The following is a 14,883-nucleotide window of genomic DNA, read 5'->3' as shown; positions in this document are numbered from 1 at the left end:
CCCGGTCCTGGGGGAAACAGCTGGGGAGGTGCTGACTGGGGGAAAACAGGGAGGCTGGGAGTAGGCACCAGGCACCCTCACACTCAGCAGGATCCAGGGGGCCCCCCAACCCTGCCTCTTTCTCCTCCAAAGTGGACAGGGGCCCGCCCCCTCTGAACCTCAGTTTCCCCTGTCAGTGTGGAAGTGAGAACTAAATCAGACAAGGTGAGTTTGGAGCCTGTGGCCTGACTGTCAGTGGTCACTCGATAATGGGCATCTTTATAGACCTGACAGGAATGACCCACCATGCATGGGAGGGCAGGAGAGAGGTCCTGCAGTAAAGCCCTATGTGGTGCGGGGTAGGGGGTCACCTTGCATAGCTGATGATCACACACTACTTGCCAGGCCTAAGACAGTCCAGCCTCCTCAGGTCCCCAGGACACAGGCACAAAATCTGGAGTCTGATCCCATAAGTCTAGGGATGTTGGTGCTGTGTTCTTCAGGCTGGAGGGGGAAAGTCTCTGCAGAAGCCCCTTTGCATTCCTGGTGCATCATGTTCACTCTGGGCTGACCAGCTCTGGCCATCTCCTCTGCCCTGATTTTCTAACTGCTCCATGAGGGTAGAGGCTGTTTGGTTTCTTCTCCACTGTGTCCCCAGCTGGAAGTACTGAGTCTGGCACACAGTATCTGCTCACAAGTAACTGCTGAAAAAACGATGGATGGAAGGATGGATGGGGCAGTTCTCCCTAGTCTTGCTGCTCCCTCTCTGGGCTTCAGGCAGACACCAAGCGGCTAGGCCTCGCTTCTCCACCAGACACCAATTCCAGACCCAGAGTCCTGCTGTCTCCTGTTCAGAACACCTCCTTACCTGAGTCTGCCCCTCTTCCTGGCCACAGTCTGGGGAAACCCCTTCCTAATGCCACGTAGGCATTAGGAGTCTGGGAATCAGACCATTTCAGACCTAATCTTCAGAACAACTTGATTAGGCAGTCAGGGAGGCCCAGAGAGGTGCAGTAACTTGCCCAGGGTCACATAGCAAAATGGGGCAGAGCTGGGATTGTAAGGTGGTTGGCCCCGGAGCCTGACCTCTCCCTCCTCCGCTGGCCTCTCCACCATCTCTGCATCATGTCTCCCCCAGTGCCGCCGATCTCTGAACATACAAAGTGCCCAGTAAACAAATGAGTTCAGTCAACTCTGGGCCTTTCCACTGGATCTAGCATGATCCAGAGAGGGGCTCTCCCTGCGCCTTAGGCTTCTCCCTTTTTATTTAATTTATTTAATTAATTAATTTATTTGCGGTACGTGGGCCTCTCACTGTTGTGGCCTCTCCCGTTGCGGAGCACAGGCTCTGGACGCGCAGGCTCAGCGGCCATGGCTCACGGGCCCAGCCGCTCCGCGGCATGTGGTATCTTTCCGGACCGGGGCACGAACCCGTGTCCCCTGCATCGGCAGGCGGACTCTCAACCACTGCGCCACCAGGGAAGCCCGGCTTCTCCCTTTTTAAAGAAAAGACTGCTGAGCCAGTAACCATGTAATTACTGAGGAAAGATGGTCTCTTTGGTTCCAAACCTGCTCAAACAAAGTAACAAGTGAATGTGAACAAGCAAGCATATTTATTGTTCCTCTAACTCCTGCAGGACTGTGTCTCCCCCCCCACCCCCACAGCTGCTTGGAAGAGAACAAGTTGATCTTTCCCACTATCCTGGGCCTCTCACTGCCTTGGCCACTGACCATGAGTCTAAACCTGGGCTCACAGGGGTGGTTGGCTTGGTCTGGGTGCGTGCTACAGGAGCGGAAGGTCTAGACCTCAAAGCAAGGGAGGTGCCTGGGCCAGTTCACCTGCTAGGTGGGCCAGCCTAAGCCCCTTCCCCATTCTCAATTTGCTTAGCTGTAAATTAGGACCACGTGTTCACGGTGGCTCTTTGGAATTGGGGTCAGGAGTGAGGCAACAGGGCAGAATGTGCAGGACGGGGGTGCCAACGCTGGATCAAATCCGGACCTGTCTTCTCACTTGCAGCACTTGGGGTAAAGAATAGTGGGGAGGAGGAACTGGGCTGGATTTGGAAACCTTAGGACAGGGTATTAATAGGGGTCTCAGAGGCTTGGGTTAAGGATAAATCCAGAAACACATTTTGAACATCCAAATATCCAGAATTAGTGGGTACAGGATCTCAAATCTTGGAGACCAGATATATGAATTCAGATGTCTCACAGATACAGATTATGGTGGCTGCGATTTGGAGGTGCGAGGCACAAACTGGGAGAGAAACGGGGACCTGGACTTGAAGGGGAATCCAAGGCCTTACCTGCAGGAGAAACAGAGACCTGGATTTGGGGGGGACTCAGAGGCAGGAATTGGGGGGAGAACCAGGCATCCGGATTGGGCGGAAGTAGAGGCGGGAACTTAAGAAGTTACTGGTCACGGAGCGGGAGGACCCGGCCATGGGGATCTTGCGGGGGTCTAAGGACACGGCCTAAACCTTTGGGGGGACGCTCCGGCCTACCTCAGTCCTGCACTTGGAACCGACTGACAGCTTGGACCTAGACCGGAAGCCCCGCCCTTCCCTGGGAACGACCAATCACCAGAATCCAAGTGATTGCCCGCTGGATGACGTAATGCGCCTCCAAGGCGATGGCGAATCGCAGGAAGGCTCCAGCTTCACCCGGAAGCTGGAGTTCCCACCGCCCCCTGCGGAGGCGGGGGAAATGGGGGGTCGCCATGGTAACCCCAAGGCCCAGTCAAGCCTGGACAAGATCGCCGGTTCCCCTGCCGCCAGGTTCTCCGCCGCTGAACTACCCGGCAGAGCCTGGGGCGGACCCCGGGCAGAACCTCATTTTCTCAAGCCTCTCCGTCCCGGCCTCCTCTGGTCACTCCTGACGCCGCGCCGGTCCGGAGAACCACGGAGATGGCAGTCTTCCGGGCGCCAAGAGCCGACAGCTCAGGGCACCCCGAAGGACGAACGCCAGGACTCCTGCACTTCCGGTCCGGGCGGGGCCCCGGCGGGGTCGGCTAGTTGGTTCCGGAGCTGAGGCGGTTCGGGGTCTAACTCGGGCTTGTGCGGGAGTCCGCGGCCTAGAGGGGCGACCGGCCCGAGCCTCCTGCTCTGTCGGAGCCTCAGGTCCGAGTAGAGGGCCGGCTAGGGCTCCCGAGGAGCCACCCATTTTCCGTGAGGGTGGGAGCGCCTGGATACCGCTCCCGGGGCCCTCCCTTCCGCCCTTCGAGGGTGGAGGCGGGCACGATGCTCCCGCGGCTCGCGGGGCTGAGGTGAAGCGTTGGTGCAGGTCGAGCCCTGGACTGTATCGTGGACGGTGGCTGCGAGTCCGGCTGCATGGGTTCTGCCCGGGATGCGCGGCTTGCCTATCTGGGCCTCAGTTTCCCCGTCTGTAAAGTGGGGATGACACATGCAACCATCTCATGGAGAGGTGTGTGAGCGCCAGTCTTTCCAGGTGGCCCCAGAGCTGCATTTAACGCCCTGCACTGGGCGCTAAAGTTTGGAGATTCCTGGAAATCTGAAGGCTAAGAATTTGGCCCAGGCCTGGCTTCCTCTGTCTGAGCCCCTATTTCCCCATCTGTAAAATGGGTGGGGTACTGCCACCGCCTTTCTAGACTTGACATGAGGACTAAAGAATCAGTGTGTATAACACTCTTAGCACAGGGCCAGGTGGTGCCTAGCGGGCACTCAGAATTGTGGCCGCTTTTAGCTTAGTAATAAAATGGATGATCCAGGGACTTCTCTGGCGGTCTAGTGGTTAGGACTGCGTGCGTTCACTGCTGAGGGCCTGGGTTCGATCCCTGGCCAGGGAACTAAGATCCTGCAAGCCTCGCTGCACGGCCAAAAAGTAAATAGAAATGGGTTATCCATTCAGCAGACATTTATGAAACTCTGCTGTGCTACAGGCTCCTGATGCTCCAGCCTTTGGAGCTACATCCCCTGAGGATCTGGTTAGAATGGAGTTTTGCCGGAATCTCCATCTCCACACACAGCCTAATAAAGCACAGGTTTTCCCTGCTGGCCGAAGTGGAGCGTTTCTATGAAACCTTTCCTAAGTCAAAATGGTGTACAGCGAAGAGTCAATTACCTTAGGACACATCTTGCTAATAGATGCGCAAAATAAATAGAAATAAAGCACAGATGCTCACAGACACAGTTCGAAACTATGGCAGCTTGATGCTGAGGTGGTGAGAGTAGTTCTGGGGAAGGAGCTCCTTCGGCGATGCCTTGCCCCGATTGGGGTGTGTGCTTCCTCTATCACTCAGCTCACTGCAAAACAAATGCTGAACGCTGTTTTCGCTTTTTAACTTTTTTCTTAAAAGTGAAAATTTCTTTCACTTAGATAAAATAGGTATTAATGTAGGTCTTTCATAACAGCAAAGGGGCATAAAGCAAACTTTTGAAAAGCGGGGGATGCATATATTGGGATGGTTTGTTACTCAACAGTAGATAACTCAGCCCAGGTGTCAGGACAAGTGGGCCGCTGAAATGTTGTAACAGCAAAAACGTGATGCCTTCCGATTACATAATACCTACTTACTGGACAAAATACAGGAAAGGTATGATCACAGAGGTATAAAGAGATGGCTCACAGTCCCAGATCCACCCAGAGGCAGCCACCGTGAGTTGAATGCCAGAAATACTTTCCCTGTGAGGTCGCTTTTGCATCCTTTGTTTCCACTTAGCAACTTCAGTGTGGAGTCTTAGGTCCCTCAGGTGTCTGCAAGGAGGCTGAATGGTGAGGGAAAGACCAGAGGCTCCACCACCAGGTTATTAGTATGAAGACATGGGGCAGACATATAGCAGACCCTGCCAAGTGAGTGGCCCCCTGATTCAGGTTGGGTGGCGCCAGGGGCAAGGCCATCTCCTGGGTTTCCAGGGAAGCGGGGGAATGGGGCTCTGACATGGGTTGGGACATGTGAGGCTCCTTGTGTCTGGGAGTCAGGCATAGCCATGGGGCCTCAGATACTCCTCAACCCTGCAGAAAGTTAGAGGTTTGGGCTAGGCCCCAAAGAGGAAAACATCCATTCTCACATGGCAACCAGAGGGAGCCTCTGAAAACCCAAGTCAGATTTCATCCCTCCCCTGCTCAAAATCCTCCCTGTGTCACTCACGGGAAAAAACAATCCGCACAGTGGACTGCTAGGCCCAGAGGATATGGCCCCTGTCACCCTCCACTCTCTTCTCCCTCTCAGCTCTGTTCCAGCCACACGGGCCTCCTCAGGGCCTTTGCACTTGCTGTCCCCTCACTGAACATGCTCTTCCCCAGGGAGCCTCATGGCTCACTCTGCCCCTGCCCCCAGGTCTTGTTTTTTTTTTCTTTTTTTAAAAAAAATTTTTTAAAATGACTTTCACGTGTCTTTTACTTATTTATTTTTATATTTTGGCCACACCACATGACATGTGGGATCTTAGTTCCCCGGCCAGGGATTGAACCCATGCCCCCTGCAGTGGAAGCACGGAGTCTTAACCGCTGGACCGCCAGGGAAGTCCCCCCAGGTATTGTTTTGAATCCCACCTTCTCCATGAGGCCTTCACTGACTACTCTACTTATTGTAATTTTTTTGAGATATTAGTCATGTACCATAAAACTATTTCAAAGTGTACAATTGAGTGTTTTTAGTATCTTCACAAAGTCATGCAACCATCACCACTTTTGTAATTCCAGAACATTTTCATAACCCCCAGAAGAAACCCCATATCCATTAGCAGTCACTCCCATTCCCCCCACCCTCCAGCCCCTGGCAGCCACTAGCCTATTCTAGACATCGTATAAAAGTGGAATCATGGAATACATGCCCTTTCATGTGTGGCTTTTTTCACTTAGCTCCAAGCCCAGTTCCACTTTGTCCAAGCGACCCTTTCCTCCTGCACGTGCCTCCTGTGCTTCACGGTTTTCTTTACACCAGGGTTTCTTCACCTCAGCACTACTGACACATTGTCCTGGGGTTGGGGGTGGGGCTGTGCCGAGCGTTACAGAGTCTCTGGCCTCCGCCCAGTGGATGTCACAGCACCCTCAACCCCAGTTGTGACAACCAAAATTGTCTTCAGACATTGCCAAGGGTCCTCCTGGGGGGCAAAACTCTCCCTGGTGGAGAACTGCTGACTTACATCAACTCACTTGTTTTTGCTTAGAAGGAAACCTGACGGCATCCACCAAAACACAGAAACAGCCAGAAAAAGAAGGGAACTCGAAGTGTAAATTCCTGGACAGACTCCTTTGGTTAAACTGTGCTTGATAATGCTGAAAGCAGAGGCCCCGGGCTTGAGGCCTGCCTTTGCTCTGACGAGAGAGAGAGGGGCCAGAGTGGAAATGTCAGAGACCTCCCAGTGCCTCCCAGTGCCTCATGCAGGTTTCCTGCTTGCTGCTGCTGCAGCAAGTTACCACAAACTTAACACGTTTATTATCTTAAAGTTCTGGAGGTCAGAAGTCCAAAGTGAGCCGTAGGGGCTAAGATCAAGGTGTGGGCAGGGCCGCGCTCCTCCTGAAGCCTCCTTGCCTTTTCCAGCTTCCAGAGGCGGCTCGAGTTCCTCATTTCTGTGGCTGCACCACTCTCACCTCTGTTTCTGTCGTCACAAACTCCTCCTCGCCTGACTCTGGCTCTCCCTCTTATAAGGAGCATCGTGACCACATTTAGGGCCCACCTGGATGATCCAGGACACTCTCCCTATCTCCTGGGCTCTCATCACATCCACAAAGTCCCTTTTGCCATACGAGGTGGCACGTCCGCAGGCTCTGGGGATTGGGATGTGGACCTCTTCGGAGTCTGTTATTCCATCGAGCACACATATACATTGCACTCTAATCCCTGGTCGGCAGCACTTTCCATCGTGGGGCTCCGGCGCAGCCACCAGATGGCCAGCACTGGGTGAGTCCGGAAGTACGTGCAGGGCAGCTGGTGAAGGGGATGGGTCGGAGGGAAGCAGAGGCCAGCCGGGGGCCAGTGGTCAGACAGGTGAGAGAGGACAGTGGAGGGGCGGGGCAGAAGCAAGCCTGGAGACACACAGAGTTACCCCTGACCACCTCAGCCACTGAGCTGGCTGCTTAAGCTCCTGCTGAAACGCCTTTCTTTATGTTCTCCCCTTTTTACAGCTTTCAAGACTCTTGAGGAAATTTGGCCAAGCCATCCAGGATGCCTCAGCCATGGGGGTTTGCTTTCATGGCTCCTGGCACCTTTTCCCCTCTTGGAAACTTCCAGCCTCTCCATTTCTCGGCTCTTCGGGCCAGTACACTGAGCAGGCTGATTCCCAGTGAGCTGCCCTGGGACGTCAGGAGCGGCTGAGGTGGAGCCTAGGACCCTGGCAGAGGACAGTGCGGAGAGGCCCCCCTCTTAGGAGGGGAGCCTGCATGGAGGGGTGGTGGGCAGCAGGACAGCTACCCCAGGGCGCAGGCTCGCAGGGCTGTGGCCTTGCTATGAGCCCCAGTCCAGGACCTGACATTTCAAGGAGCCTCGTGTGGGAACCCCACTTCCTCTCCAGCGTCCTGTGTGACCAGGGGTCTTGCTCCTAACCCCCCCGCACCCCGTGAATGTACTGAGGTGCTTTTCTCGTGCTGCTCCCAGCATAAGCCCTAGGGGGCAGGGGGCTGGGGGAGGGGGAGAGCATCTTAGGCAACAAGCTTCTGTAAAAGCAGACGCTGCAGGCGGCCCCCGTCCAGACAAGCCCCGCTCACTGGTGCCCGCCTTCAGTCGGAGTTCCAACCTCCAGGCCTGCCTGACAGCAATAAGGCCTTTGGTAGGCGTGCCTGTGGCAGCGCCAGATAATTCACTCGAGAGGGAGTGGCCCTTTCTGTGCGCCCAGAGTGCGAGGTCCTTTCACAAGAGCTCCACGCTCTTCCAGCAGTGCACCCACAGACATGAGAGGTCCCAATTTTGTAAGCCCCTTGAGCCCTGGGAGAGCCAGCAGTGAGAAGCCCCAGGGAGTGCACAAGGGCCTTCTGCCAGAGGTGGAAGCTGCCCACACGCCGGCACACCCGCGCACCCACACTTTTTCCTCTGCAGCAACCTGGCCAAGCCTCCGTGTTCCATTAGGGTAGGCATGCAGGCGAGCGGCCCTCCGAGTGCCCTTCAGCCACCGCTCCAACCTCATTGAGCGTGGTAAGCCCCACCAACAGCTTCAACCAAGCCCTAACACTGCCCCTGGGCAGGAAGACAGACCTCACCGAGCCAGGGCGTTTGATGTGCAAACACCCATAGGATGGAGAAAGGGACACACAGTGGGAGCAGACCGTTGGGGCCGTCACAGCCGGCTGCTGAGGGCCGTACGGGGGCCGCATCGGCTAACAACATCAGATGTGTCTGTATGGTTGTGGTGCAGGGGCCACGGGATAGGTGGGCACAAGATGAGGACTGACATAGGGGGCGGGGGGGGCGGGGCCTGACCAGCGCTTCCCTCCCAGGAGAGCAAGCAGGCTCAGCGTCACCTTTGGGGCCCCGGGGGCCGCGGAATCTGCCCTGAAGCTTTCAAACCCAGATGCTCGAGCCCCACTCGCAGAGATTCTGATTTCAGCTCTGGCGAACGACCCGCTCACCGGGACGTTTCAGAGCCGCCCAGGTGTTTCCCACCCGCGACCCTCCCACGCCTTTCCCTGTCCAGATCTCCCAGAAGTCTGACTTGGGGCAAGGGCTATCAACCACCGTCCTGGCCACTCACCCGCTTTTCCCCAGCCGGGTGGGCTGGACTGCCCCGTCCGGGACGCCATCTCCTTGGCGACGACGCAGGCTCACGCTTCGCTGGCCTCGGTTACCACGACAACCGGAGTCCTGGGGCGGACGGAAAGCAGGCGACCCGTGCCGGCAGCCCTCAGCGAGTAAGTGGCATCCTGCGCGTACCCACGACCCCAGCCAGCAAGGCGGGGCCTCGGGGCGCTCGGCGCGGCCGCCACCCCCGCACGCGGGGTCCCCGGCGGAGGCCTGACGTGAGCACTTCCGGTCCGCCTGCTCCGGGCCCTGGCTGGCCGCCGCAAGTCCGTCCTTCAGGTCCGGGCGGGTCTGTCTTCTGTAGATGTGGCTCCCACGTCCCGCATCCCGATCGTGGAGGCTGAGGCCCACGAGCGGAGGCACCACCGGGAGGACAGGCATAGAAGGGAGTTTAGCCCGCACTCAGAGGGTTACTCCTTTCGCCCTACTGTGTGTCACGCTCTGCCTTCCCATTGGGTGTACGGTGTAGAATAGGACAGGCGCGTTAGGATTTGCGTCCTCTGGGGCTGTCAGTGGGGGTGAGCTTGGCTTGTGATTCAGGGTGGTGGAGCCGACCTGGCCTCGGCACGGAATCTGTGCCCTCCTCACCTCAAAGCTGCCTCTCTTGATTTCCCTGAAAACCCTCTTATTAGCCTCAGTGGGCCATGTCCAGGTTCTGAGAACGTTCAACCTCACTAACCTCCTTTCCATGGGCTGTTGCCATGCGGTTCTGCAGGACTCAGCCTGGGTCATATTAACCTCTCAGCACCCCACCTCCCTGCCCAAAGGTGGCTGCCTCGTGTCCTATTCCCATACACCAGCAGCCCCGGGGACAGTTAGAAAAGCTGAGCGAGCACTCAGAGTGGAGGTCATGGTTACCCAGGGCAGACGGGAGGTTACTGGTAGAACACCTGAAGCAGCTGCAGTTCAGGGCCAGGGACAGGCTCCTGGCAGCCCTTGCCGAGCTCAGTCACAGATCCTGGGTCCATGGCTGGAAAGTCATCCAGCTACAGGTAAGGGAGTTCGATGGTGCAGGCTAGGAGCAGGGCAGGAGAGGCAGAGATACGCAACCATGGTCTGCAGCTTCCCTCTGCTGAGTCCAGTGCTGGGAAGCAGTTGGGCAGAGGGGCCACGGTGGGAGCAGGGTGTCTGGGGACAGTTCTGGAGGTGCCCTGTGCACATGGCTAATGGGTGCCCTCAGCCCCTGCCTCCTGTGAGTTCAGGGTCCCTTCCTGTAAGACGGGGGCTGCTGCTTCCTGGGACCACCCAGTCTTCCTGACCGTCTGTCTAGGCACTGAGCAGTCATCTGACTCTGCATCACCAGGGATCAGGAGAGCCCCCTGTGCAACCCACCCATCCTGTACAGGGTGCTGGGCCGGTCTCTGAATTGGTTTCCTGTAGCTACTACAAGTTAAAACCTACTGGGCATCTTAAAACAACAGAACTTTATTCTCTCAGTTCTGTAGGCCAGAAGTCTGAAATCAAGGTGTTGGCAGGGCCATGCCCTCGGCAGGCTCTGAGGCAGAAATCATCCTGTACATCTGTCGTGGCTTCTGGTGGTTCCATGTGTTCCTTGGCTTGTGGCTGCCTCACTCTAGTCTTGGTCTTCTCTGTCTGCCTCCCTCTTATAAAGATTCTGTCATTGGATTTAGGGACCACCCAGGAATTCAAGATGATCTCATCTCAAGATCCTTTTTTTTTTTTTTTTTCTGGCTGCACCCAGCGGCATGTGGAACTTGCCCAACTAAGGATCAAACCCGCACTCCCTGCAGTGGAAGCACAGAGTCTTTTTTAAAATTTTTATTTATTTAATTTTAAAATTTAATTTTATTTATTTTTTATACAGCAGGTTCTTATTAGTTATCTATTTTATACATATTAGTGTATGTATGTCAATCCCAATCTCCCAATTAATCCCGTCACCACCACCACCCTGCCACTTTCCCCCCTTGGTGTCCATACATTTGTTCTCTACATCTGTGTCTCTATTTTTGCCCTGCAAACTGGTTCATCTGTACCATTTTTCTAGGTACCACATATATGCGTTAATATACGATATTTGTTTTTCTCTTTCTTACTTACTTCACTCTGTATGACAGTCTCTGGATCCATCCACGTCTCTACAAATGACCCAATTTTGTTCCTTTTTATGGCTGAGTAACATTCCATTGTATATATGTACCACATCTTCTTTATCCATTCGTCTGTTGATGGGCATTTAGGTTGCTTCCATGACCTGGCTATTGTAAATAGGGAAGCACAGAGTCTTAACCACTGGACCACCAGGGAAGTCCTCAAGATTCTTAAGTACACCTACAAATACCCTTTCCCCAAATAAGGTCACATTCATAGGTTCCAGGGATTAGGGTGTGGACATATCTTTTGGGAGTGGCGGTGCCATTCAATCCACTACAGCCTCCTTCAGTGGAACCTGCTCAGTCCTAGGTGACCTCATGCCCACTGATTCCACGGTGATTGGTTGTCCTGGGTTGGCCAGGCTGCCCTGGCGTCTTCTCTCATCCTGTGGGTCCTTGGCCTCTGGTTCCCTGGGGGTCCAGGCCCTGCTCTGGCTGCCAGCTGTTGTGCAAACCGGGATGTGAGGCCAGCAGTCATGACCCCACGGGGGCAGCATTCACTGGAAGCCTTGGGGCAGGTCCCAGTGTCCTTCACACAGGTGACCTGGTGTTGTGTCAGAGGGACCTGGAACCCGGCTCTGGGGCTTCCAGGATACACATTGTAGAAGTCTGGTCCCTCTCCTGAGCTTATGCACAGAAACCTGGGCGCCTGCCCTCCTGCTGCTCCGCACTCATGTGGCGTCCCCTCCTCTGTGTGAGGGGCTGGAGTTCACCCTGGGGTTATAGTTGTACAAGGAGAAGGGGTGGCAGGGTCCCCACATAAGCACTCGTGGCTGGGGAGCCCCCCTCCCTTGTGTGTGGGGACCTCAGATCCTAGCCTGGTGGTGTCCCTGGACTGATCCCCATTAGTAGAGGGTCCTGGTGGCAGTGCCAGCAGCTCTGCAGTTGGTCCTCCTGCAGGGTCAGCCTGGCTTCTCGGAGGCAGACCAAGGAAATCCGCAAAACCTGCAGCGCCCAGAGGCAGAGACTCAGGAGTACAGGGAAAGCTGGGGTGATGGCGGCATGGGCCTGCCCTGCACAGCTCTCTGACTGGCAGACACCTGCCAGGGGGTGAAGCCCACACCTGTGAAAAGCAGATGCTGAAAGCCGTGGGTGGTGGTAGGAGCCAGTGGGCCCCCCGGGTGCGGAGACAGGGCTCCAGGGTCAGACAGGCTCGGCATGAGCACACGTGCTCCACGTCCTGCCCAAGTCTCGCTCTCGCTGAATCACAGCTTGCCATCTGTGAGTTGGTGACAGCAGTGCCCTGGGGCTGGGGACACCATAAGGCATCGCCCTGTGCCCAGCATGCTACCCATTATTCCCAGCAGGTATGTCCAGCTTCCCACAAAGTGTTTTCTTCTCGAAATGAGTGGATTAAGAGACACCCAATTGAAGAAAAGTCTGTGCCCTGTGGGAGAATGCTGTCAACCTGGCATTAAGCTTCTGATGTGAAAACTGCTTGGTGTGCAGTTAGCTTGGCCATGGGCAAGAAGTTGATGTTTTATTTTTACCTAACAATTTTGAAGACCTTGTTTTTCTTGCTACAAGAGTATTGTTTAAACACACACACACACACACACACACACACACACACACACACACACACACACACACACACACACACACTTCCTTTCCATGCAGTATTGTCCCTGTAGCCGGGGCTCAGATGACATCCTGGATGTGGCAGGGTGGTCTGGCCCAGGCGGCCTTGGGCAGACACACCGGCACGCCAAAGGCAGGAACACCTTGTGGCATGAGTACATTCCATTTTTTTTGGGGGGGGGATACAATTCCCATGACATAAATGAACCATTTTAAAGTGTACAATTCAGGTTGGTTTCTGGTATATTTTTTAGTTTATGTATTTTCTGTGTTGTGCAGTCATCATCACTAATTCCAGCACCCCGAAATGAGACTCCATATTCATGAAGCAATTACTCCCCATTCTTCCTCCCCTCAGCCCCTGGCAACCACGAATCTATCCTTTGTCTCTGAATTTGCTTTTTCTGGATTTTTCGTATAAACGGAGTTATACACTATGTGGTCTTCTGGTGTCTGGCTTCTTTCACTGACTATGATATGTTCCGAGGTCCAACCGACTATCAGTACTTCATCCCTTTTTATTGCTGAGTAATATTCCATTGTATGGATAGACAACAATTTGTTTAGCCACTCATCAGTTGATGGACATTTGGGTTATGAAGCTGTTATGAAGCTGTTATGAAGAATGTTACAGCTGTTACGGCTGTTATGAAGAATGCTGCAGTGAACATTAGCATACAAGTTTTTGCTTGAACACCTGTCTTCATTTCTCTTGGGTAGATACATAGGAGTGGAGTTGCGGTGTCATGCTTAACCATTTGGGGCAACTTCCAGGCTGTTGTCCACAGTGGCTGGCCGCGTCCTTTTCCATTCCCACCAGCCGTGTGGGAGTGCGTTCTGCACTTGCCTTTTTCTGCCGGCTCTTCCTGTGCATCTGTCCTTGTCAGGGCAGACTCTGCCTGTGGACAGTGCTGGATGAGTCTGAGCAGTTTACCTGCAGTGGGTGACGCACAACAGGGCTTGCTGCCAGCAGCTCTGCCAGTCCTGGTGTACAAGGACGCTTTTTGGAACCTGGACCTTTCAACTTGTCTATTTGCACAGCAGGCTCCACATTCTAGAGAAAGCACCTCCCTTGACCTCCCCCAGGAAGGGCCCCTCAGGAGCCATGGCTACTGAGCCCAGCTCCATCATCCCTGAGCTGGTGTCCGCTGTAGGTTAGATTTGTCCCCACCTGCTGATGATCACGCTGGTGGGCAGGTGGGGCCCACAGCTGCCTGTTCCCCAGTGTGCCCATGTCACCCCCACCCATGTTCTCAGGAAGCTGCACAGTCAGTATCTCAGGTGGACAGGCAGGATTGCGTCAGGTCCACTTCCCACCTGGGAAGAATATCCTTGGACTCAAACCCACAAGTGTTTGGGAAAGAGATGTTTCTCTTTCACATCCTCCCATTTTTTCACGTGGTGATGGGTGGTGAGTCTGTCAGGGTCGCATGGACAGTTTGGCAGGGGGTGAGATGTGCCAGTGTTCATTGTCACCCAGGTGTCCTCACACTTGCTTGGAGAAGGGGCTCCGAGTACCCACCCTTTGGTCTCGAGATCCAGCTGGCTAACTTGTCAGGTGGTGAAACCAAGGTACAAAGTGGCAGTTGCCACAGTGCGGGGGAAGTGTTGGATTTCCAAGGAATTAGCCCTGATCAATGCCACCGGTGGGGGAAGGAGAACCAGCAAGGGGAGGGGGTGGTGTCGGCTTCACCTGCCCTGGGTCAAAGGCCAGTCCTGCACAGGGCCAGAGGGGATGGAAGCGTTGTGCAATTATCACATGTGTGATGGGTCCTGCAGGGTCCTGTCCTTCTTGTCATCCTTTTTTTTTTTTAATTGAATTTTATTTATTTATTTATTTTATTTTTTTGCGGTACGCGGGCCTCTCACTGTTGTGGCCTCTCCCATTGCGGAGCACAGGCTCCGGACACTCAGGCTCAGCGGCCATGGCTCACGGGCCCAGCTGCTCCACGGCATGTGGGAACTTCCCGGACCGGGGCACAAACCCATGTCCCCTGCATCGTCAGGCGGACTCTCAACCACTGTGCCACCAGGGAAGCCCTATTTTATTTATTTTTTATAACTTAGTTATATAGATAACTAAGTAATTAGTTATCTATTTTATACATATTAGTGTATGTATGTCAATCCCAATCTCCCAATTCATCCCCCCCACCCCCCCTGCCACTTTCCCCCCTTGGTGTCCATACGTTTGCTCTCTACATCTGTGTCTCTGTTTCTGCCCTGCAAACCAGTTCATCGGTACCATTTTTCTAGGTTCCACATATATGCATTAATATACAATATTTGTTTTTCTCTTTCTGACTTACTTCACTGTGTATGACAGTCTCTAGATCCATCCACGTCTCTACAAATGACCCAATTTTGTTCCCTTTTATGGCTGAGTAATATTCCATTGTATATATATACCACATCTTCTTTATCCATTCGTCTGTTGATGGACACTTGGGTTCCTTCCATGACCTGGCTATTGTAAATAGTGCTGCAATGAACATTGGGGGGTGCATGTGTCTTTTT

The sequence above is a fragment of the Orcinus orca genome, chromosome 20 (assembly GCF_937001465.1).
Source record: "Orcinus orca chromosome 20, mOrcOrc1.1, whole genome shotgun sequence".
NCBI lineage: Eukaryota > Metazoa > Chordata > Mammalia > Artiodactyla > Delphinidae > Orcinus > Orcinus orca.
Note: the sequence above shows the minus strand (reverse complement) of the source record.